This window comes from Ambystoma mexicanum, chromosome 8 (assembly GCF_040938575.1).
Source record: "Ambystoma mexicanum isolate Mex_15411 chromosome 8, UKY_AmexF1_1, whole genome shotgun sequence".
Lineage (NCBI taxonomy): Eukaryota > Metazoa > Chordata > Amphibia > Caudata > Ambystomatidae > Ambystoma > Ambystoma mexicanum.
Window position 1 is genome coordinate 310,538,682 of NC_090929.1, and position 26,386 is coordinate 310,565,067.

Sequence of the window (26,386 nt, forward strand, 5' to 3'; positions counted from 1 at the left end):
TTTGAACATCTCACTTATATAGAGTGTCTTAAAGTCATTCATCGAGAATAGTTGCAGGTACTTCAGACAGCATTGTGGAGGCAGTTGGTCTTGTGACCAGGCCCTAACACTCAGTTGCTTCGACTGCCACCAGTTCTGGTGCCTTCCAGGCAGCTACTTAAGGGCTCTAGGTCAGCTCCAGGCAGAGAACATTGAGAAAGCTGCTGGTCACATGACAGGCCCTGCCACTCAGTTGCTCCGCCCACTACCAGTTTTTGCATCTTCCAGGCTGCATCTGTTCCTTTGCAGCTGGTAAGACAGTGCAAATGGATCTTGGTCACGTGACCTATGCCCCACACACCTGCTTAACCCTACCCCTTCCTTTCCTTTCTTAACACTTAGACAAATGGGCCATTCCTGTCTGCACCTTTTCGGGCCGGAATGAACCAGCGCCATAACCCCTGCTCAGGTATCAGGTATGCTCCCTTGAATATGTGTTCCACACCTCTTTTCCCACAGCCCTTCCCTACCATCACCATGCCACTCACCAGAAATATCATGGACACAGCATTGCAGGAACCTCACCCATGTTATCATAGACATAAGCACACCATCCTCTACCACTACACGAAAACTGATTCTCACCAATGTCTGCTCAGTGACCAACCATGCAGCAGATATTGCAGACCCGATCACTACACATGACTTGGACGCCATCTTCATTACTGAGACCTGGATGGTATCCACATCCACACACATCCTAGATGTCCTCATTCCAAAAGCTACAGAATTCTACAAGGCCATTCAAACAAGATCAGGGGAGACCTCACCATCATCCACGAGGCATCATGGCCAAGCACCCAACTATACATCACCACCAATGGCTCTTTAGATAAAAAAAGTCCTGCCACTTCCCACTCTCGCAAAAGGACACAATCACTTTTCACCTCATCTACAGGCCACATGAGCCCAACACAACCTTCATCGAAGACTCCACTGACTTGGTTACCACCATGCTTCTCACATATGCTAACATCTTCCCCTGTGACTTCAACATTCCTGGAAACCCAGCAACCAAGTAAATGAAACAGGATCTCCACTGCCTACTTCACACTCACACAGCACACAAACATTCCAATTCACAGGAAAGGTAATATCCTCAACCTCATCATCACCGCCCTGCACACACTCCATCACTGCTCTCCAATCCAGCTCAACTCGTCAGACCATCGAGCAAACCCCTTTGACATTAGTCAAACCACTCCAGTCAAGCAAACCCATTGTAAACCCAGCAAATAAACCTTTAGATCATTCAAGCTCTTTCCAGTAGAGTCTCTCACAAGCAACCTGGCCCAACCCCACTTCACATGGGCTGATCTAACTTTGAAGAACCAGGTTTGTGACTCACTTCTTCATGAACTCAACACCACCGTCACAAGCAACATCCACCACCATGGCATAGCCATGCCCGAGTGAAACAATGGACCCTCAAGCCTAAACCTTACTCACAATGGCCCACCCAAGTACTCGACTTCTGTGTGGGTGGACCACCGATCTTCTTACTCAAAAATAGTCCTACTTCTCAAGAAGTGAGTGCACATTTGTCTGTAAAGCAAGTTTATTGTATAGAAATGGCCGGCAGGGTCTAGACTCTTTAGAGAATGGACTAACTAGATTCTTTCGGAACCACTGAAAGGATACACATTATAAACATCATCACGACATTTAACACACTCCTACATATTTCATTACAAAGTTTTCCCCCAAATATGATTGGTTAACCCTATACAAAGAAATCTAATCCCCTTCAGTTCCCACATTCTCATTGGATACATTCATTTAACCACCATCCCCTTTCGACATACATTTGCATTAGCTCATATTTACAGCACACCCCTTTTTGAGAACTTTCCATAGTCAGCTGTGACATTATTACATGGTTACATATTCACCTACAACAATCCTAATTTATCACAAGTTCCATCTGGTGGGGGACCTCTAACCTCAGTTGTGTTGCAAATGGCTTTTACAGGTACAATTCTACAATATAAGGTGGGAGGGAAAAAAACAAGTTCCCTTTGAACCAGTGAGAAGCATCTTATCCACCCAGACTTGCTGGCGTCCCTGGTATCTCTCATTTCATGTTAATCTATAACTACCATTTGAGCATGGATGGCCTCTGGCCACATCCTGGTCACTTTCCTGAGAACATGATTGAAACTCATAATCCAATTGCCAACTCTGCCCTTAAGCACCTCTTGCACCGGATTTACTACCTGGTTCCAAGTCAACCCTACCATTGGCCGGACTTCTCTGGTCAGTGAATAACAAACGTGTATGTTCTCAGGAAAATTGCATCTCCTATCCACAATAGCACCAAGTTGTAAACTGTAAACTGTCCCAAACACATTTCCCTATAAACCCCTGTGTATATATGTCTGTACATGTATATTCAAGACTACCGCGTACCATCACTGTGACTTCCCCATCCATGAATCTCCTGTCTCACATGAGCATATAAAGCTCCTCGCTTTCAATCTTTAAGCGCTGTGTCGCACGCCACAGTTACATTGTACTTGTACTGTATCTGCAGACTTGTCATTATGTTGCTTCATGTGTGGGAATCTAAAATGTATCACTTATGCACAAAATAACACTAAAAGTAACACTCTTCCCCTTTTCATTAACTACACTATATACATACTAACTCGCAACATTGCGCTAATATCGCATCCTCCTAGTCAAAAATATGGTGCACGCACCGTGAACCCTTTTTTCCCATTGAAACAATTATCGGCCACCCCAACACTTCAACAAATGAATCATCAGAAAACAAGAAATTACTTGGTGAAAATTCTGCAGTGCACCGGACCTCACTCTGCTCAAGGAACTCCATCCTACATGAAGACGCCTGATCACCATTGATAAGGACAACTGCTACCAAAACACCACAGCCAAGGCCGATAATGAAAGCAGAGGCCTCTTCAAAGCCATCAAATACTACTTTAACCCGCTGTACTGCACTTAATCAAAAAATCCACCTTAATCAACAATATCAGCATGATATGCCAACACATAAATACAAATGCTACAACTGGCAGCACAGTACACATCCCATCTAGCAAAACCACAACTGCCTGAACAACTTTCAAGACGCTCAGTATGGAAGACCACATTGTCACCCTAGCATTCCTCAAGGACACATCACCCTTCCTCCTGAAGCACTCCTCCCTTACCAGACAATCATCAAAAGCTCCCTAACTCAAGACATCTTCCCCTCGACCTTCAAGACTGGACAAATGCTCCTGCAACCAATACTGAACCCTGACGACCTAAGCAACTACCGACCAATCACCCATCTTCCTTTCCTACATAAGATCCTTGAGAAAGCAGTAGCCAAGCAAATCCTCCAACACATCGAATCCAACAACCTCCTTCAGTCCTGCCAATCTGGTTTCAGACCCAGGTGCAGCACAGAAACAGATACCATCAAGGTGATCAGTGATGCCCTTAAAATTGTTGTTGGTGGCCTCTCTTGCCTCCTTGTTTTCCTTGACCAGAGCAGCATTTGACATAGTAGACCACCAGACAATCACAGACAATCTGCATTGGAGCATGGGGATCAGGAAGATTGTCCTCGGCTGTGAACAGGAGGGCCCTGCGCCCTCCTTGAACTTTGACATCTGTGGACTCAGATACTGGAGACTGGACAGAGACAGAACTGGAAACGGATTCCAGGGCACTTGGTTCAAAGTCATCTTTAATACAGATTCAAAAGACACCAGAAACAACAGCACTGAACTCCTAAAATCAGCTGCCTTTTATAGGCATATTTCAATGACCTGATGTTTTCATTCATATTCCGGATAAGTCCCAATTGGCTCTCTTTACCAGCATATGCGCCCTCCTTGTCTCCAGTTGGCTGGCTTACTTGTCAATCACCAAGCCACATGATTTCATTTTGGCAAGCATGGTTTGACTGACACAATCTGATAAACTTGTGTGAGAATCAGCTGGACCTCATTATAAATCCTTAGATGCCTGTCAATAAGCAGCCCTTACCAGATTGCTGAGGCCTGCCAAATTCATTTGGCAGGCTGTACCGTGAATACCTGTCATGATCTCTGCTTCCAAAAGGTCAGGGTTTTCCCAACTCCCTTGGAAGCAGATCCATAACCCAGGTTCCGAGTGCCAACCAGTCCCAATTGGGACCTTTTGGACCCAGTCCTGGCGCCAGTGGCACCAGGCTCATAAATATGTCCAGTCCCAGCGCTGGAAGCGCCGGGCTCATAATGCTTGGGTGGACTTACCTGCAGCAGACCATGCTACTTACTTGCCTGCCAGTTGAGCCTCTGATCCTCTTCTGTTTGGAACTACTTTTCCTGTTGGGTGGGGCAGGAGCCACTCCCTAGGTTCAGAACACTGGAACTCTTCTGGAAAGCAGGAACTCTTTTCTCACCTAGGCGTGGCTGTGGAAGGAGACACCTAAGTACTACAGGAGGCTATTTAAACCACACCCGATGGATGAATCTTGCTTTGCGTTATTCTGCATCCTCTGCAGCAGAACGCTCACCGTGTCTTCAGCATCTGATCCTGGGCCTAAGGAAAAAGGCTTACCATCCTGAATCCAGTCTTCAGCAACACCTATAAAGACAAGAAAGAACAGGTTAGCATTACGGTCTTCAGTGACAGCGCTTCACTTACCTGGTCCATCGGCTGTCACCAACGCCTCGCGCTGCATTCCGGCATCTGAAAGACAAAGGCTTACCAACTCTTCGCACGCTCCGGAGGCCTTCGGCGCTGCATCCCGCATCTGAAAGACAAAACAAGGTGCGTTTAAAGACATTGGGGAACTTTAATACTCACGTGCCATTACTCCATTCCACATCTAACCCAGTGGGTATTCCGGCACCCTGCAGCCGCTCCGAACTTGTACCTGCAAAATAAAAAGACAGTTAGAGCGCATCGTGAAGCAGGCAACAAGCGCTTACTTACGTGCTTCCAGGCGCTTCTATTCATCACACGGGCTCCATCTTCAACTCACTTCAGCCCGTCATCCGCCATCGCCGGAACCCTGCAAAACAAGAGACATCATTACTAAAGACTTTTAAAGACATTAGAATTACTTGAAACTTACCGTTCGTGCAGTAAACGACGGACAGCAGTCCTCTGAAGTCAAGAGGCCTGCTCCCCTTATCCATTGAAGAAACTGGTTAGAGAACCCTGCCCCGAGGCAGATGGAGAGCACGGCGTTCACTTACCTAAGGTGAGAGCGTTAACCTTTGGGGTTCTACAGGAGAAGAGAAAGGGAAGAAGAGAGAGACATTCAATAACCTAGTTCATTAATCCCATATTTTCTATCTGCAGACATCTTACCCTTCGAGTCAGACATACAGTGCACAGAGGTCCAGCCCAAAGAGCCAGCCGTGTGTTACACATCACCTTTGAAGATACGGTATACGCCCAGTCAAGACCGGCGCCTCTACGGGAATCAGGTGAGCGTTACAGAACGCAAAGCCTACCGCAAAACTCCCGTCCAGGCGCTATGGAAACCTCGGATACCGACCAGCTAGCCCAGTTACTTGGGGAACTAAGGGCAGAAGTGCATGCAGCCCGTCAGGAAACGAACGCTCTAAGAAGGGAACTGATTATTTCCAAGGAGCGAACAGATGATCTCGCTAGACAATTGCTACAGTCACAAGCCGGACAGACCCCTTTACCCGCATCTGGGGGAAATCTTCCTTCTACATCCTCTATGAATCCAGTGCAGATCAACCTACCTGGGAATGTACCTCTGGCTCCGCCCGAACGATTTTCTGGTGACCCAAAGAGGTTTGCAGTATTTATCAATCAGTGCCGGTTGCATTTCTTATGCCGGCCAGCAGCCTTTCCAACTGATCAAGCTAAAGTAGCTTTCGTGCTTTCGTACCTTAGTGGCAATGCGGCAGACTGGTCGATCCCTCTAGTAAATCAAGATGATCCGGTCCTCCATGATTTTCAAGCTTTTCAGCTCAGTATGGAAAAACTGTTCGCAAGACATTCACAGGGGCAGGCCTTGGACAATGAGCTTCTGTCGTTGCGACAAGGTAATCAAGACCTTTTGGCTTATATTGCGTCTTTCAACAGACTGATAGAGGAAACTCAATGGCCTGAGGACAAAAGGATTACGCTGTTTTATAGAGGTCTACGTGGAGAGCTCAAAGATGTGTTAGCCCAAGTAGTGAATCCCCCACAAGATTGTTCTGACTATATAGACTTAGTCGTTCAAATAGATCACAGACTGCAGAACAGGAAGGCCGATCGTTCCAAGTTTGATGCTCGAGTATTTTCCAAACCGCCAACTCCTTCCAAAGGAGTAGACTCCGGGGAACCCATGCAAATAGGGGGCCTGAAAGGTCCTCTAACACAAAAGGAGCGGGAAAGGAGAAAACAGTTGCAATTATGCCTCTATTGCGGAAACTCAGGGCACTTTCTTCGAGACTGTCCGGTGAAACCTGCCAAGAAGGCAGTAGGAGCTGCAGTTACCAAAGTTACAAACTCTGAGCAGGGAAACGACCTCGCCCGACAAGAATAGAGGTCCTCTTGCCGAGCGTGAAAACCAGTTCCGTGACCTCGCATTTCGTGATACCTATGGTCCTCATTAGCCCTGATAATCCGGATCGATTACATGCAATTGAAGCTTACGTCGACAGCGGTGCCATCGGCAATTATGTGGATCATGAAATGGTTTTGAGGATGAATCTAACTCTTTGTCCCAAGGCTGTAAAGGACGTCATTACTACGGTGGATGGGACGGAGATAGCCTCCGGACCAGTAACGCATACCACTCAAGAAGTGACGCTAGTAAGTCAAGATGGACACCATGAGAAGATCGTGTTCGATGTGATCAAGGCCCCTCAGTTTCAGATTATTCTAGGAATACCTTGGTTAGAGAAACACAATCCTCTGATCGATTGGCGAGCAAGAACGGTCCAGTTTCCAGAATGTGTCTCCACTTGTCACCCTCCACCTGGTGTTGCACTGGCAGCAATTTCTTCAGAGACTCCCCAGTTACCTCCCGAATACCTAGAATACCAAGATGTTTTCCGGAAGGATCAGGCTAACTCTCTACCTCCTCATAGGTCTTATGACTGCCAGATAGACCTGATACCTGGATCTACTCCTCCTTGTAGTAGAATTTATGCCCTCACCGAGCCTGAGAACCTTCACCTTCGACAATACCTGGATCAATACCTGGCAAATGGGTTTATTCGTCCTTCCAAGTCCCCTGCTTCTTCAGCTTTGTTCTTCGTTCCAAAAAAGGAAGGAGACCTTAGAACTTGTATAGATTATCGCTCCCTGAACCAGATCACCGTCAAGAATAGATATCCGTTACCTTTGATCCCTGAACTCCTGGACCAAGTCAGAAAAGCATGCATATATACAAAGCTGGATCTTAGAGGAGCCTACCACTTGGTACGAGTAAAAGAGGGCGATGAATGGAAGACGGCCTTCTGCACCAAATATGGGCTATTTGAATATCAGGTCATGCCCTTCGGACTTTGCAATGCCCCGGCCGCCTTTCAATATTTTATGAACGATGTCCTCAGAGAGCTCATAGATGTGTGTGTTGTTGTTTACATTGACGACATCCTCGTTTATTCTTCATCGGAATCTGAACATCGGAAACACGTGAAAATGGTCCTCGAAAGATTGCGTCAACACAAACTTTTCGCTAAATTGGAAAAATGTGTTTTCAACGTGACTGAAGTTGAATTCTTGGGATTCATATTATCACCTAGCGGAGTGCGTATGGATTCAAAGAAGGTCGATGCAGTTCTCAAATGGCCATCACCATCCTCCGTGAAAGGTGTGCAAAGCATGTTAGGCTTCGCTAACTTTTACCGCAGGTTTATCCCCGAATTTTCTCGAATAGTCCAGCCCATCACTGCCTTGTTAAAGAAAAACAAACGTTTTGAATGGTCTACCGAGGCGGAACAAGCTTTCCAGGATTTGAAGACTAAATTTATCTCTGCACCAATCTTAAAACACCCTCGCCCCGAACTCCCCTACATCGTGGAAACTGATGCTTCAAGCCTTGCCATGGGGGCAGTTCTATCACAAAAGGACCCGGTAACCAATCAGTTGCATCCCGTGGCATTTTGGTCCCGCAAATTCTCGCCTCCTGAAATCAATTACACAATTACTGACAAGGAACTTCTGGCTATCAAGTCTGCCTTTAAGGCTTGGCGGCATTATCTGCTGGGGGCCCGACACACCGTTACTGTTATTACGGATCACCGAAACCTGCAATATTTGAAAACCGCAAAAGCCCAATCCTCTAGACAACTCCGTTGGGCATTATTCTTTGCCGAGTTTGACTTCATAATTACCTATCGACCTGGTACAAAAAACGGTAAAGCTGATGCCCTTTCTCGGATGGGAGTGGAAGAACACTTGATCAACCCTAAACCTGTACCAATCATTCCCGAACAAAGAATTCTGGGTGTAATCGCCACACAATCCATAGAGGAAGTTAAGGATAAAGCCAGGCAACTTGTAACTCCAGCAGACATACAGAATTGGCATCTGCAGGGAAAGGACTTTGCAGTAAAGGACAACTTATTGTATTTCCAAGAACGATTATACCTGCCCAGCACAGATTTACAGAAAGAAGTAATCTCTTGTTATCACGATTCTTTAATGGAAGGACATCCCGGTATGGCCAAGACCTCAGAAAAGATCAAGCGCTACTTCTGGTGGCCGTCTTGGAAAAAAGATATCAGAGACTTTATAATGTCCTGTGGAGTATGCGCCCAAAACAAGAGTCAAAAGGAAAGGCCAGCAGGCCTCTTACGCCCTATTGACATCCCACCTCGCCCTTGGCATATGCTTTCTATGGACTTCATCACTGATCTACCTCCATGCTCCGGATACAATACGATTCTAGTAATCGTGGACTTATTCTCCAAGATGGCGCATTTCATTCCGCTCAAAGGCTTGCCAACAGCAGCAACTCTGGCCCGAGAATTTCTCGAAAACATCGTCCGACTGCACGGTTTTCCTTCGGTTCTAATTTCGGATCGAGGTAGTCAATTTATTTCTCATTTTTGGCGAAGTTGCTGTCGGTCGGCTCAAATTGATGTGAGACTATCGACCAGTCACCACCCTCAGACCGACAGACAAACCGAGAGGACCAATCAAACTCTGGAACAGTATTTACGCTGCATGCTGCAACAAACTGAAAAAACTTGGAAAGACATCCTTTGGATAGCCGAATATGCCTACAATAACTCTGTCCATTCGGGAACTGGGAAAACCCCGTTTTTTCTTTTATACGGCAGTCACCCTCGAACCTCGGAGTTGGATCCCCTCCAAGATCTTGAAACACCAGCAGTAGACTACCTGCATTCTACAATCACCCAAGCCTTTAAGGAAGCTGTTTCTCACCTTCAAAGGGCTAAAGAACAATACAAGAAAGGAGCAGATCAACATCGGAAGGAAGCCCCTCAATATCAAGTAGGGGATCAAGTCTGGTTATCCACCAAATATCTACCTCTAATAGGGCCACGCACATTCAACCCAAGATACCTTGGTCCCTATTCCATCACTACCATAGTAAACCCAGTAGCGGTCAAGTTGGACTTGCCCCCGCACATGAAGATACATCCGGTCTTCCACGTCTCTCTATTAAAACCCGTGCAACCTCAAACCCGACTAACTAAATCTCCAAAACCTATCCTAGTTGATGGAGAACTCGAGTTTGAAGTCAAAAGCATTCTGGACTCCAAGATCTCCAAATCTAAACTATTTTACCTAATTGACTGGAAAGGCTACGGCCCCCAAGAGAGATCCTGGGAACCTGCTGAATATGTCCACGCTCCTCGCCTAATCAAAAGATTTCACCGAACATTTCCTAACAAGCCAAAACCCCCGGAGAAGCCCGGTTTGGGAGGGGCCTTTCGGGGGGGTACTGTCATGATCTCTGCTTCCAAAAGGTCAGGGTTTTCCCAACTCCCTTGGAAGCAGATCCATAACCCAGGTTCCGAGTGCCAACCAGTCCCAATTGGGACCTTTTGGACCCAGTCCTGGCGCCAGTGGCACCAGGCTCATAAATATGTCCAGTCCCAGCGCTGGAAGCGCCGGGCTCATAATGCTTGGGTGGACTTACCTGCAGCAGACCATGCTGCTTACTTGCCTGCCAGTTGAGCCTCTGATCCTCTTCTGTTTGGAACTACTTTTCCTGTTGGGTGGGGCAGGAGCCACTCCCTAGGTTCAGAACACTGGAACTCTTCTGGAAAGCAGGAACTCTTTTCTCACCTAGGCGTGGCTGTGGAAGGAGACACCTAAGTACTACAGGAGGCTATTTAAACCACACCCGATGGATGAATCTTGCTTTGCGTTACTCTGCATCCTCTGCAGCAGAACGCTCACCGTGTCTTCAGCATCTGATCCTGGGCCTAAGGAAAAAGGCTTACCATCCTGAATCCAGTCTTCAGCAACACCTATAAAGCCAAGAAAGAACAGGTTAGCATTACGGTCTTCAGTGACAGCGCTTCACTTATCTGGTCCATCGGCTGTCACCAACGCCTCGCGCTGCATTCCGGCATCTGAAAGACAAAGGCTTACCAACTCTTCGCACGCTCCGGAGGCCTTCGGCGCTGCATCCCGCATCTGAAAGACAAAACAAGGTGCGTTTAAAGACATTGGGGAACTTTAATACTCACGTGCCATTACTCCATTCCACATCTAACCTAGTGGGTATTCCGGCACCCTGCAGCCGCTCCAAACTTGTACCTGCAAAATAAAAAGACAGTTAGAGCGCATCGTGAAGCAGGCAACAAGCGCTTACTTACGTGCTTCCAGGCGCTTCTATTCATCACACGGGCTCCATCTTCAACTCACTTCAGCCCGTCATCCGCCATCGCCGGAACCCTGCAAAACAAGAGACATCATTACTAAAGACTTTTAAAGACATTAGAATTACTTGAAACTTACCGTTCGTGCAGTAAACGACGGACAGCAGTCCTCTGAAGTCAAGAGGCCTGCTCCCCTTATCCAGTGAAGAAACTGGTTAGAGAACCCTGCCCCGAGGCAGATGGAGAGCACGGCGTTCACTTACCTAAGGTGAGAGCGTTAACCTTTGGGGTTCTACAGTAGAAGAGAAAGGGAAGAAGAGAGAGACATTCAATAACCCAGTTCATTAATCCCATATTTTCTATCTGCAGACATCTTACCCTTCGAGTCAGACATACAGTGCACAGAGGTCCAGCCCAAAGAGCCAGCCGTGTGTTACACATCACCTTTGAAGATACGGTATACGCCCAGTCAAGACCGGCGCCTCTACGGGAATCAGGTGAGCGTTACAATACCCTCTATGAGCTCATCTTACTTCTTACCAAGTATGCAGCTGCTTGCTCCAATTGGTAGCTTTCCCAAGCCTTTATCTATTTTACTATCAATCACTGTCTGGTTTCTCTGCCAAAATTTCTAAATATACCCTACCAGACGCATTTATCTACAGTGAACTGACAATGAACTTCTGCCAAAGAATGACTCATTATTCTGCATGAATAATGGATTTTGACACCTGCATCTAAGACACCATTTTGTTTTTAGCATCCATCTTAGAATCTATCCTAGTCTAGATATTTGGCCACTCTACCAAATGACAAACCAATCTACTTTTGTTCATAACTCATTTTCTGTCCAGTTTTCAGACTACATTTTTAGATAGTCATAGTGTGTGTGTGTAATACCTCAGACACCCTCTACTGCCTCGGTCATACTGACCCTAAACAATATATGTCACCTTTGTCTTCAAAAGCACTATAATTTTGATTGTTTGTAATAGTGGAACCACTTATCAGTCCACCATGCCATTTGCATGCAGCTTGATGGATGGGAAGGGTCTAGGACCTCCTCTACTGCTGGTTGAAATCGTAACTTGCTAATCGCAATAAGTTTGTACAAATGGATTCCTCCATATCACCAACTCTACCGATCACATGTGGAGTCCTACAAGGATACATCCTCTCCCCCGTTGTCATGAATCGGCGATATCAACCCTTTTGGTCTACCTGGACCCTCAGTTAAAAACCATCACTCCGCTCCCTTCAACATGGCCAACGCCAGGAAACGGCACTATCTAGTCTTTCTGTATTCATGCACATGTTTCCTTCAAAACAGACACTCCCTCGCGCTTCTGCGCATCTCACCGCTTGCTTGCCTGCACCTTCGTTCCGGCAAGTGTTGTTCTAAGTTTCCCAGCCCTTACTCCTTAATTCTTGGTGCCCATTCTCTTTTTTCTTCCGGGTCTCCTTCCTCTCCCCTTCACGACCTCCGTATTTGGAGCTTTGTTCCCTTATCCCTTCCAGTCCTGGTCCTGGTCCATACTGGATCCTCCCAGGAACATTGAACGTTTTCCAAGTCCCAAGTCCCGGAGCCGCCGCGGCCGGGAGTCAGAACCTGTGTGCTCGCTGTAGCCCAGCAGACTGGATTCAGAGGACTCTAGACCTTACCTCTAGAAGTCTCGCTCATCCAGGAAAAAGAAACCCGCAAACTCCAAGAAGAGATCCACAAAAAACGAACAGGTGAGCTGCGAGTCTCAAGACTCGGATCCAGACACCCGTGATCATCATTCTTACATGGAACCACTTTCAACCATCCTCTGTCCACAGAACATCAACATCCACATCCACCAATACACAGATGACACACAGCTCGAAGACATTCACAGGCAAAACATCCTGACACCAAGTCCTCGCTCTGTGAAATGCACCTAGAAAGCTTCACACCCCAGCTGCCCACCTGGGCCAAGTTTCTTGGGTTCTACATCAACAGTAATTTCTCCTTAAAACAGCACATAGCAACGAAGATGCAAATAACTTGGTCCCAACTACCTCTCCTTTGGAAATCCAACCCTTCATCCCAGAAAACAACTTCAGATCCGCTGTCCAAGCATTGGTCCTCTCCCACCTGGGCGGTGGCAATGGTGATTACCTTAGCACCCCTGAGATGTGTTCTTTTATGAGTCATGCTAAAGCATGACTCATTGAAGGATGCCACAAATTTGACCACATCACCTGGAACCTCATAAGGCTGCACCGGCACCTGATGCAATCCTGTATCATTTTCAAATCTTGATGCATCATCTACAAGGCTGTTACCCTGAAGTCCCAAAGCTACCTCAATGAGAAACTCAGCATCTCTGGAGGCCTTCGATCCACCATGAGTAAGGGCATGTGAAGACTGAGCTCTACCAGTGCATGAAGGAAAGAACCAGAAGACAGGCCTTCTTTGGCTATGCCCTAAAAGACTTAACCCCCCCCCCCCTGGCTACTACAGTTCAGAAAGGAGCTAAATACCCTTCTCTTCAAGGAATGGCTGCTCCCTGACAACTAGATCTTCACACCCTCCACTCCCCATCCTAGCCGAGGCTGGCTGATCTAATCCTGACTGTTTCCCCCCCTGGTTGCTTGTAGATCCCTTGCTGGCAAATTGCCCACTTTCCTCTGCCTCTGTTGTTAGCTCCCTACTCCGTTGTTTCTCTGGTGCCCTACCCATGTTAATACTTTCATATGTAGCCATCTTGTAAGTATCGTTTTTCCTTCATGAGATCCTATCTGGGTTGGACACTCTCTGAGAAGTGGAGACCTCATTGCAGACATTGCAGTGGACACATATATTTGATAAGTAATACATACTCTTCTGCATTTCAGGGAGGAGGGACTAACTCTATCTCTCTCTCTCGGGGGGCTTGTTCATGCACTGGATGGCAAACATTAAACAACCCAAATATGGTAGCATGGGACGTCCGTTATTGGGCTGCCTCTTGAAAGGGCAAGCCTGGAGACTAGGTAATGGAATTCCGAAGTGCTGAGTCATAAGTCCACAACAACCAGCGGAGGTGGCATCAAACAGTTAAATATAAAGGGATCCTCTTGGTAGGGAGAAGGAATGGATGTCAGTTGCCTTGAAAGTGCTTCTGATCATATACTTTTATCCCTATATGATGACTAAAATAGGGTTTGGTCAACTTTCACAAAGGCTCACCATTGTGGCCCAGGGTTTCGCGACTGGACTTTGTCTTTCCAAATTTGGTATACGTCCATTTGTCTCCCAGCTCTTCCGCCAGACCTAGTTCCAGGTTTCACACTAGATCCTCTTGTGGACCTTCAGCTTGAAGCTTCTTTTGGTTCTACCACTATATCTAGCTTTCAAGATTCACACTGAGTGGTTTCTCCACATAAGATTTGTGGTGCATTGGGTGATGTGGTGGATGTACATTTTGCATGAATGCAGAAAGGAGTGGAGAGATGAGAAGACTAATGGTGACTTTAAAACTGGTATGGGCTGGGGCATTGAAGGACACAATTTTATTGTTTTCAGCTGACAAAATTCCCTAGGGGCAGGGTATTACATACTGCGATCACTTCTAACTTAGTGTCACGCCACTTTTGGGGAGACTGAGGTCCATTGCGATCGCTTTCCCTTCTCCCTCCTGGCGGATCTACCCGCGCTTTCGCGTCTGGGGAGCCGCCAGGAGGAGAGCTTCTGGAACCGCTGTTGGAGGGTTGCAGCGCATGCACGGGAAACCGCTGTCTCGGTTCCGCGCATGCGCCGTAGATTGGGCCCGTGCATTGGGAAGGGCTTGCCTTCCAAGCCTCGTTTCGGGTCCGCCGGCACCCGGAGACGAAACGGCTTGCGTTTCAGGCCTCACGGGTGCCGGCGGTCCATAAAAGGGAACCGCAAACAGAAGCTAACCGCGTCTTCGTTCGTGTTGCTCGCTCCTGGTTTCCAGTGATTCCTGCTTCCTTTTGCTCTGCCTTGCCTCCAGCCTGCCTGGGTACCCTGGGTACCCTGTTCTACCCCTGGGTCCTCTTGGGCCCTTTTGCTCTGCCTTGCCTCCACCCTGCCTGGGTACCCTGTTCTACCCCTGGGTCCTTTTTGTCCTGCTAGCCTTTTACCTGCTTGGGTGCCCAGTTTAGCTCAAGGGTCTTTTGGGTCCCACTTGCCCTAACCTCCAGTCGCCTGGGTTCCTTGTTCACGCCCTGGGTTCTCTTGGCTCCAGTTTTCCCCGCAGACTTCCCTGGGACCAATTGGGCCTTTGTCCTTTTTCTCTATTCCCTGGGCTCATCCTAGTTGGTTTCCCTTCCCAATCTGGTTTCTCTTTTCCTGTCTGGTCCCGCCTGGTGCCTCATCCTATTTGGATTTACAGACTATTGGACTAGTCAGCCATCTCCAAACCAGCTATCTGAAGTTCGCCTGAAAGTGTCTACCTGCGGATTGGTGCCCCGACTTTATCATTGTTTGGTGTGTTCCCGCGTTCCCTTGGACTTCACCTTGTTCCGAATCTTCAACCTGACAGTTGCCTCTCCTGTCTGTGCTTGCACAGTCCCATCGTCACGTTAATCAGGAGAGTGCCTTCCGTGACGCTGGGAGTCTGTCCATCCTCCACCCTGTACCATTTGGGTGGTGGAGAGGCGGGTTCCCCGAGTCACACACTCGTCATTCAGCTGACTGCAGCCTGGCGGCCCCAACAAGATCCACATCCAGGAAAACAGGTACGCAGTCTTCACGTACATCCCAGCTTGACAGATTGAGACGCCTGCCTTCAGACCTTGAGATGAAGGATTCGCAAGAAGTGCGGAGTGAGTTACAAGCACTCAGGGCAGAGATGATCGCCTTACGCCAGGAAAATCAAACTCTATGCCAAATGATAACCCAAGGGGTTCCGAGTACCTCACAGGCGGAAGGATCTTGGCACACACAACGCCCATCAAGTTTGATGGAGATCCGCGACGAGTAGCAGAATTCTGTAATCATTGTCGAATCCATTTTCTTTTCAGGTCGACACATTTCAACAATGATAAGGCCAAGATTGGTTATATCTTGGGGAATCTGACTGGCAATGCTCTGGCCTGGGCAACTCCGTTTGTGGTTACCAATAGCCCAATTCTGAATTACTTTGCCGCTTTTGAAAAAGCATTCCTTGAGGTTTTCCAGACGCCCAACCTGGCCTCTGCTGCGCAGAACCAGTTGATGGATTTGAAACAGGGGAACGTCGACATAATAACATACATTAGTCGATTCCGTCTACTGGCAACCGATTCCCAATGGCCTGAAATCACACAAAAAACTCTGTTTCGTCGTGGGCTAAGAGAGGAGTTTAAGGATGAGTTACTCCATATACCGAACCAGAGACTCTTCAACTCCTAATCGAGCAGGTGCTCCGAATTGATCAGAGACTGGCAGAACGGAAGGCAGAGAGACGTCGGTTCGAGAGGGGCAGTTCCAGAACGACCAGTTTACCTGCCGGATCATTTGGGCCTACTGAATCCGGACCAGAGCCTATGCAACTAGGAGCTATGAGGGGTATCAGAGGAAGAGAGAAGGCGGAGAAGAACGTTACGTCTATGTCTCTATTGTGGAGCTGCTGGGCATTTTCTGGGTACGTGCCCTTTACGATCCCAGAAGAAGAAGGCAGAAAACTAGTGGACCTGTCGTGTATTGGGAAGGCAGCGACAGGTCCCCCTCTTTCTTCAGTCCTTTCCACGTTCTGTTCAGTCCTACATCCCATGCAACCTGTGGTGCTACTGACTCTGAAGATCCGAATCAAGTTGCCTGGCAGAAGTTTGGAGGTGTTTGCTCTGTTGGATAGCGGGGCTTCCGGCAATTATATCGATGAAACATTTGCCTCTGTAAATCGGATTCCACTCTTGTCCAGAGCCACTGCTCTGCCCGTGCAAGTCATCGACGGAACCCCTTTGTCCTCTGGGCCTGTCCGACAATTCACAGTGGGTCTACCTCTTCAGATTGCCGACCATCTTGAAGAACTCGCTTTGGAAGTCATTAAGTCCCCCACCTACAAGGTGGTTCTGGGCTTACCTTGGCTGCAACACCATAATCCAGTAATTGATTGGAGAACGCACACCCTGACCTTTTCCTCTGCAGTTGGTGCTCAGAAGTGCTGTTTGTCCGCTCCAACTCGGGCTCCTTCGACCCCCTTGAACTCTAATGGTAGTGGGGTCCGTGTGTGTTCTATCTCTCATGTTCCTCAGGAGTATGCCGATTTTGAGCACGTGTTTTCTGAAATGGGCGATATACCTCTACCACCACACCGCTCGTTTGATTGTTCAATCGAGTTGTTACCTGACTGCGTGATTCCTCATGGGAAACTATACGCTTTAACACGGGATGAGAAACAAGTGCTTCAGAATTACTTGTCGGACTGTTTACAGAAAGGATACATAGTTCCATCTAAGTCTCCCGCAGGGTTTCCCTTATTCTTTGTGAAGAAAAAAGAAGGCACCTTGAGACCTTGTGTTGATTATCGAGAACTAAATGACATAACAGCTAAAGACCGATATCCACTTCCATTGATTCGCAATATCCTGGAAACTTTACATACTGCCCGGATCTTCACTAAACTGGATTTACGTGGAGCGTATCATCTGGTACGCATCAAGAACGGGGATGAATGGAAAATGGCTTTCAAGACATCATTTGGGCATTTTGAGTATAAAGTCATGCCATTCGGTCTGTGCAACGCCCCAGCCATCTTGCAACGATTTATGGACAACATCTTTAGTGATCTCATTGGTTTGTCAGTCTGGATATATTTGGACGATATCTTGGTTTTTTCCAGTTCCATCGAAGAACATGTGAGACATGTTCGTGAGGTCCTTCGACGTTTGTCTTTCAACCACCTATTCGCAAAGGCTGAGAAATGCAGTTTTCACCTATCCAGTATTGAGTTCTTGGGATTTGTTATCAATCAGGATGGGATAGAGATGGACCCCAAGAAGGTACAAGCCATTCAGGAGTGGAAACAACCCCATGATGTAAAATCTCTACAACGCTTTTTGGGATTCGCAAACTTTTACAGGCGCTTTATCCCACTGTTCTCTCAAATCTCAGCGCCCCTTACCCGTCTGACCAGCAGTAAGATCACTTTCAGGTGGGATTCTCTCGCTTCCCAGGCGTTTGACACCTTGAAGTCAGCCTTCATGGCCGCCCCAATTCTGCGCCACCCACAGGATGATCTACCTTATATCGTAGAAGCAGACGCATCGAACTTTGCTGTTGGTGCAGTTCTTCTGCAGAAAGATCCAGAAACTTCCGTTGAACATCCGGTGGCCTACTTCTCGCGCAAGCTGAGTCCCAGTGAAAGAAATTATGCAGTTATCGAGCTGGAACTGTTGGCTATAAAAACTGCGTTTGAGGAATGGAGGCATCATCTACTTGGAGCCCGTTTTTCGGTGGAGGTTCGTACCGATCATCGCAACCTGCAGTATCTACGCTCCTTGCAATGCCGAACGCCCCGACAGGCCAGGTGGGCCTTCTTTTTCTCCCCATTTGTGTTTCACGTCACATACATTCCAGGAACTGCTAACTTGAAAGCGGACGCTCTCTCTCGATCTCTGGAAAAAGAGGAAGAAACGCCCAGCTTGGATCAGCCACTGATTTCCCCTCAACATTTCTTATTGACTTTGTCATCTCATCTACAATCAATCGCTGACGCCACCTGGACGGATCCTGAAAGATCGGCCCTTCTTCGGCGTGAGTCCGTATCGGAACATGATGGACTCCTGTTTTTCCGGAAGAGGCTTTACATTCCCGAGGGTACTATTCGAGAAGGCATATTGCATGGGTTTCATGATTCACCCATTGGTGGGCATCGAGGGATGAGAGCTACACGTGAACTGATATCCCGACAATTTTGGTGGCCTAGGTGGGCTACCGACGTTCAGAGATTCATCGAGAGTTGTCCCGTCTGTGCCCAATGTAAGGTCCCAAGGAGACGGCCTCTGGGATTGCTGGTACCCACTGAATTGGCACCATACCCGTGGCATACTATCGCCACTGATTTTGTGGTTGATCTACCTCCCTCTGACGGGTACACTTGCATCATGGTTGTGGTCGACAGCTTCACCAAATATGCTCATTTCATCCCATTCGACAAGATCCCTACGGCTGCTCAGATGGCTTCCGTCTTTCTCCACGAAATCTATCGATTACATGGTCTCCCAGAAAAGATAATCTCGGATCGTGGTTCTCAATATCTTTCAGCTTTTTGGAACAAGGTGTGTAATCATCTGGGTATACGTAGAGCATTGAGTTCTGGTTATCACCCGCAGACCAACGGGCTTACTGAAAGGACTAATCAGACCTTGGAGGAGTACCTCCGTTGTTTTTCCAACGCCACTCAGTCCAACTGGAAGGCATGCTTAGATCTCGCAGAAGTATCCTATAACAACACTGTTCATGCTTCCATTGGAATCAGTCCATTTTTCTGCTCTACTGGTCAACATCCCAAACTGGTGCCGTTTCATTCCGTGCCCATCAGTACTGTTCCGTTTGCTGATGTCCTGGTCTCAACCATTCAACGACAACAAGAATTGGCGCGTGAGATCCTAAAGAGAGCCAAGGAACGGATGAAGGCCCAGGCTGACAGGAAAAGGAGTTTGGAACCAGATTTTCAAGTGGGGAATAAGGTGTGGCTGTCCTCCAAAAATCTTCCACTTCGCAATTTACCGGTTAAACTAGCTCCCCGATATTTTGGTCCGTTCACGATAACCGAACGGTTATCCTCTGTAGCCTTCCGTCTCCAGTTGCCTCCCTCTTGGCATGTACACCCTGTTTTCCATGTCTCCCTTTTGAAACCTTATGTGGCCGATCCCTATGGTCGGTCCTGCCCTCGCCCTGCCTCTGTCCTCGTCCAAGGTGTCCCAGAATTCGAGGTTCAAGAGATTTGCGATGCCCGCTATCGCAGGGGGGTGCTCCATTTCTTGGTAGATTGGAAAGGGTATCCGGCTTGTGATCGTACTTGGGAACCTCATCAGCATGTGCATGCTCCCCGCTTGGTGCGAGAGTTCTATGATCGGTTTCCTTGGAAACCCGGGGCTCCGGGTCTTCCTGGGAGGAGGAATAGTGTCACGCCACTTTTGGGGAGACCGAAGTCCATTGCGATCGCTCTCCCTTCTCCCTCCTGGCGGATCTACCCGCGCTTTCGCATCTGGGGAGCCGCCAGGAGGAGAGCTTCTGGAACCGCTGTTGGAGGGTTGCGGCGCATGCGCGGGAAACCGCTGTCTCGGTTCCGCGCATGCGCCGTAGATTGGGCCCGTGCATTGGGAAGGGCTTGCCTTCCAAGCCTCGTTTCGGGTCCGCCGGCACCCGGAGACGAAACGGCTTGCGTTTCAGGCCTCACGGGTGCCGGCGGTCCATAAAAGGGAACCGCAAACAGAAGCTAACCGCGTCTCAACGCGGAAGCTTTGTTCGTGTTGCTCGCTGCTGGTTTCCTGTGATTCCTGCTTCCTTTTGCTCTGCCTTGCCTCCAGCCTGCCTGGGTACCCTGTTCTACCCCTGGGTCCTCTTGGGCCCTTTTGCTCTGCCTTGCCTCCAGCCTGCCTGGGTACCCTGTTCTACCCCTGGGTCCTCTTGGGCCCTTTTGCCTTGCCTTGCCTCCAGCCAGCCTGGGTGCCCTGTTCTACCCAGGGTCCTTTTTGTCCTGCTTGCCTTTTACCTGCTTGGGTGCCCAGTTTAGCTCAAGGGTCTTTTGGGTCCCACTTGCCCTAACCTCCAGTCGCCTGGGTTCCTTGTTCACGCCCTGGGTTCTCTTGGCTCCAGTTTTCCCCGCAGACTTCCCTGGGACCAATTGGGCCTTTGTCCTTTTTCTCTATTCCCTGGGCTCATCCTAGTTGGTTTCCCTTCCCAATCTGGTTTCTCTTTTCCTGTCTGGTCCCGCCTGGTGCCTCATCCTATTTGGATTTACAGACTATTGGACTAGTCAGCCATCTCCAAACCAGCTATCTGAAGTTCGCCTGAAAGTGTCTACCTGCGGATTGGTGCCCCGACTTTATCCTTGTTTGGTGTGTTCCCGCGTTCCCTTGGACTTAACCTTGTTCCGAATCTTCAACCTGACAGTTGCCTCTCCTGTCTGTGCTTGCACAGTCCCATCGTCACGTTAATCAGGAGAGTGCCTTCCGTGACGCTGGGAGTCTGTCCATCCTCCACCCTGTACCATTTGGGTGGTGGAGAGGCGGGTTCCCCGAGTCACACACTCGTCATTCAGCTGACTGCAGCCTGGCGGCCCCAACAAGATCCACATCCAGGAAAACAGGTACGCAGTCTTCACGTACATCCCAGCTTGACACTTAGCCCAGACAACTAGAGGAAGGGAGATTTCAATGACTGGTGAGGTGCCCTTTGATCTGCTGAAGCACCCACCAAATCCACTGTAGAGGTGGAGCCAAGTAGCCCCACTCAAAGCTCCTCCTCCATGCTGCCTATATATTGGGAGCCAGAGTGTGAAACACATGCAGTACCTGTGAAAATGCCTATACCGCAAAGAATCATGGAAGTAAGGTTCCCATTGAGGAAGCCATGCATAAACACACGAATATATGATGGCCATTTGAATGAAATCCCAGAGGAAGTGGGAAAAACGAGCAAGAAAGGAGGCTAGTGACGTCATAAAGAGCAGAAATGAGGCACTCATAAGAAGAGACTGAAGAGCATAGACGTTCTATAAAATCAAGGAGGAGGTGTCAAAGATGAGCAAACATTTTGGGCTCAAGCTGAAGCTGCTCATGCTACAGGAATAATTAAGAAGATATTAAGTCATTTTACAATTATACAGTTGCAACAACGCAAGCAGACAAAGTATTCTTAAGGCTGGCTACATATTGAATAGATTGCGGTGATGCGCCAATTTATATGCATAGGTATGTATGGACTACAGATATTCCACAACGCACTTTAGCAGTGTCTGAACCCAGTCGATAGAAAGGCTTTTTCAGAGTGGAGCAGTTGTAATAATAAACTAACGACGGAGGTGAATCGAAGAAAGGCTTGGCTGGCCCAGCACCAGAAAGTCAAGGCCCCCTTAAGCCTGGATTTTCATGCAAAAGCTATAATGAATGTGTGAAAAGAAAAAACTTCTGCCTGAGGTGAGGTGCAAGAACATCAAAGACGTCAGATGTTCATTTAATAGAGTTTAATATAGCAAAATGCTCTGAAACATAGGGCCTCATTCCGACCCTGGCGTTAACCAAGGCGCTATTAGCACCTTGGTTGACACCGTTATGGTTCCGACTCCGCCATGGTGAATGGCGGAATTACCGACCCATTCCAAGGTTGGCAGGGGCGGTAATTCCCCATTCACCATGGGCCCTTCCCCATTCCCATTTTTGGCCTATAGGAATAGAATTGCAACCGTTAGCATGTCCACACTTAGATAGAATTGTGAATGTTAGCATGTCCACACTTAGATAGTATTATGAACATTGTCCTGTGTCGCATCTAGATGGAATTTTGATTGTTAGCATGTCCTCACTTAGACAGAATTGCAAACGTTAGCATGTCCACACTTAGATAGAATTGCAAATGTTAGCATGTCCACACTTAGATAGAATTGCAAATATTGGCATGTCCACACTTAGATAGAATTGTGAATGTTAGCATGTCCACACTTAGATAGTATTATGAACATTGGCCTGCATCGCATCTAGATGGAATTTTGATTGTTAGCATGTCCACACTTAGATAGAATTTTGAATGTTAGCATGTCCACACTTAGATAGAATTATGAACATTGGCCTGCATCGCATCTAGATGGAATTCTGTACACACTTAGATAGAATTGCAAATGTTAGGATGTCCACACTTAGATAGAATTTTGAATGTTAGCATGTCCACACTTAGATAGTATTATGAACATTGGCCTGCGTTGCATCTACATAGAATTTTGATTGTTAGCATTTCCACACTTAGATAGAAGTTTGAGTGTTAGCATGTCCACACTTAGAAAGAATGGTGAATGTTAGCACGTCCACACTTAGATAGAATTATGAACATTGGCCTGCGTCGCATCTAGATGGAATTCTGTCCACACTTAGATAGAATTGCAAATGTTAGGATGTCCACACTTAGATAGAATTGTGAATGTTAGCATGTCCACACTTAGATAGAATTAAGAACATTGGCCTGTGTCGCATCTAGATGGATTTTTGATTGTTAGCATGTCCACACTTAGATAGAATTGCAAATGTTAGCATGTCCACACTTAGATAGCACAATCAATAGCCTCTCTGTGAAAGTTGAACTTAGAAGTGCATCCAGAAGTTGCATTAGAAGTGTGCCCAATAGCCTCCCTGTGATACGTTGAATTTAGAAGTATACCCACTCTATGAAAGTTGAACTTTGAAGTACATTTAATAGTCTGAACTTAGAAGTACATCCAGAAGTTGCATTAGAAGTGTGCCCAACTACCTCTCTGTGGAAAGTTGGATTTAGAAGTTCATTTTGAAAATTGATTTTAGAATGCGCGCCCATCAGCCTCTCTGTGATTCTAAAAGTGTGCATTGAGAACTGAACTTAGAAATGTACACGATAGCCCCTTTGGATTCTGGAAATGTGCCCAACAGCCGCTGAATTTAGAAGTGTGCCCAGTAGCCGCTCTGCGATTTTAGAAGTCTCTGAAAGGGCATGTAACCCATCATATCTCACCAACACACTTACTCTCTCCTTACATCACCACTCAAATAGAACACAGAGATACTATGACACCATTCGGTATAACTGTTCTCATATCAACATTCGCTGCTTACTCCACATCATTCTATGTAATCACTGCTGGCTACACCCCCCCAGCGAGGCGTTCCCCTCAGGCCTAACGCAGCCACATCCGATCTGGATAAATCCTGCCAGAACGAACACATACTCCTGACCTCTCAACCACCACACCTACCGCTAGAAAGCAGCTATTACACTGATACCGCACGAGCTGTACACATACCCGGTGCTCACACGCACCTTTTGACTCCCTCTACTCTCTCTACTGATATGAACTTCGGTTCCCAAGGGCGTTCAACCTACCAGCGCCTTCAGACCATACCAATGGTATATAAGGCGCTATATAAGTGCAAAATAACAATAACAATAACAATAACCTATAGGGCTCAATGGGAATGGGGAAGGCGCTAATTACGGCCCCGTAAATTACGGTGCCGTAATGAGCTCCTAGGTCCCTTTGCGGGTTGGATTTTTAACGCCTGCAAAAAGCAGGCGTTAAGTACCAACCCGCAAAGGGAACTCGGAATAGGGCGGTAAGGGTTTAACGGCACCGGTCTCGTTACCGGTGACCGTTAACCCTTACCGCCCGACTCAGAATGACCCCCATAGTCTCCAGTCACGTGGTTGGATGAAAATAGACATTGGGATGAGCTACATTGAAACCAAAGGACAGAGTATGCCTATACTCTATTCTATTCCCAAGCACAGAGAACAGTTCCAAGGCCAATCTTCAAAGGGCTAATTGACTGGCAGACTGCAGAGTGATGATGAATGACAGGCTAATGAGGTGTGAAGCTATGGTTATGACCAGCCCACCAGCACCTGGATGCCAGACTGCGTGCTGCTGGCGTGAGTGGAATATTAGTGTGGTACAAGGGTGCCAACCAATTATAGAGGGCCATGTAATAGAGAGCCCTATAGTTTGTATAACCAATGGGACATCGTGTTTTTGATGACGCTTGTAGTGACCTGCACTGAAGGAGGGCTTACTTGCCCACCTGATATTAGAAACGCAATCACCTTCCCTGACCAATATCCCTGTAAGCCAAGCCTATCACTCTCCCGAATAGGTTTTTGTAGTTTGCCACGTAGATTGACGTCGATGATGACGCAAATTTAGTATATAAGCTGCTTTTTTTATGAAATGCATTGAGTGAGAAGATCGAGCCTGTTCGTTGTTGTTCGTTATACTCCCTGTTTTAGATAATTGATATTAAAACAGACGCACTAAGACAACTTCCTATCTCAGTTTGATTATTGATGTTTGAGTAAATTCTGCATCCCCATCTATCTCAAAGTATTTTTACCTCATTTTAAAGGGCTTGTGTTGCTTAACTGACCCTGTCCTTAGGTAGTATGTTAAGTACTTCCTTCTGGCCTCTGCATATATTGAATTAAATTTCTCTCTTTTTATCGAATCACTTTTTTTTTTGAAAATTCGATTTTTATTAAAATTTTGTGATTATAGCATAAACAATCCAATGATACAACCAACAGGATGAATGAACAAGAACAATCACAGCTATTTATCCCCCCTCCTTCCCACTCCCCCCCCACACCCTCCCTCCTCCCTTTACCACACCATGGTTCAAGAAGTTACAATAACAGCAGGGACCAACACATTATCTCTCAAAGACACGTCACAAGTACATGGTAGGGGTCGCTCAAGAGGCAAGGGCCATGACCCAACATCGACATTTCCTGCATCAGCCTATCCCTTCATATTGGGGGGATTACCCAGTCAGCAATGTTCGAGCCCAAAGAGTCCGTTCAAAATGTTTCTAGCATCTCACTGTCTTCCCATATTTATCAACGAAGGGAAGCCATAGGCCCTCAATATTGGACCTAGATTCGTCAATCAGATGGGTTAAAAATTCCATGTCATAGATTGCCCGTATTTTAGAGACCCACTCTCCCTCCCCCGGGGGTTGGGGTGATTTCCATTTTTGGGCCCAACAGCGCCTAGCCACAACAAGCATCACGTGTAGCATGTGGTCGTGTTTCACCTTTAGACCCCCCTCCATCGATTCACTTTTTACACATTATCATTAGAATAAGCAGGTGATTAATTCCCCACAAACCTCTATGCAAGTTTGAAATAGGCAGCTGAGTTGTCCCTCAAACACGTACAGCCCACACAATTTCACCTTTAATTGATCTTTGTCCTTTGTGTAGTGTTCGAAGCGCTTCCCCTAGCTCTTTATATATGTTGGCTTACCTCCCTGCTATTCCTCGACTTAGATCCCTGCTATTCTTCATTTCAATCATACTCATTCTCGTTAGAGTAATTAAACAGAGGGATTCATTGTTCCTCACAAACTTATATTTAGGTCAAAACTGGGCTGCCCAGATACAGATTTATATTGTCTAAATGTTATCAGATGTACTAATCCCCATTCACTGACTTTAGGTTCCTTCTCACGCAAACTGATTTAGTAGTGAAGTAGGCATGTTTCAAGCCTATGCTACCTCCCCTTCCCACAAGCACACATCCCGCTGTTGAGCATTAACACAAGTTAACTTATCCCTATGAACACAGCCTAAATTTGCATCGCAGCACACTTCACATCTTCCTGTCCCGGTCCCCTTTAGGGACACTATACTAGCTTTCGATACTTTAGACCGCCCTCATCCCCAAGAAACATTTTCAGGAGCATTGGACTGTTCACTGCTTTGGGATAAAGAAGCTTACTTACCTTATCTCCACTTCAGTGGAAACCTCAGCCCTATCCGTCATACTCCCTTGCTATATTAATACTACCACAAAAATACACACCTTTGCATATTACTGAAAATCCCACAACAGGAAAGTCGATGAGATAGGTGACTTCTCTTACCTTAATGATAAACA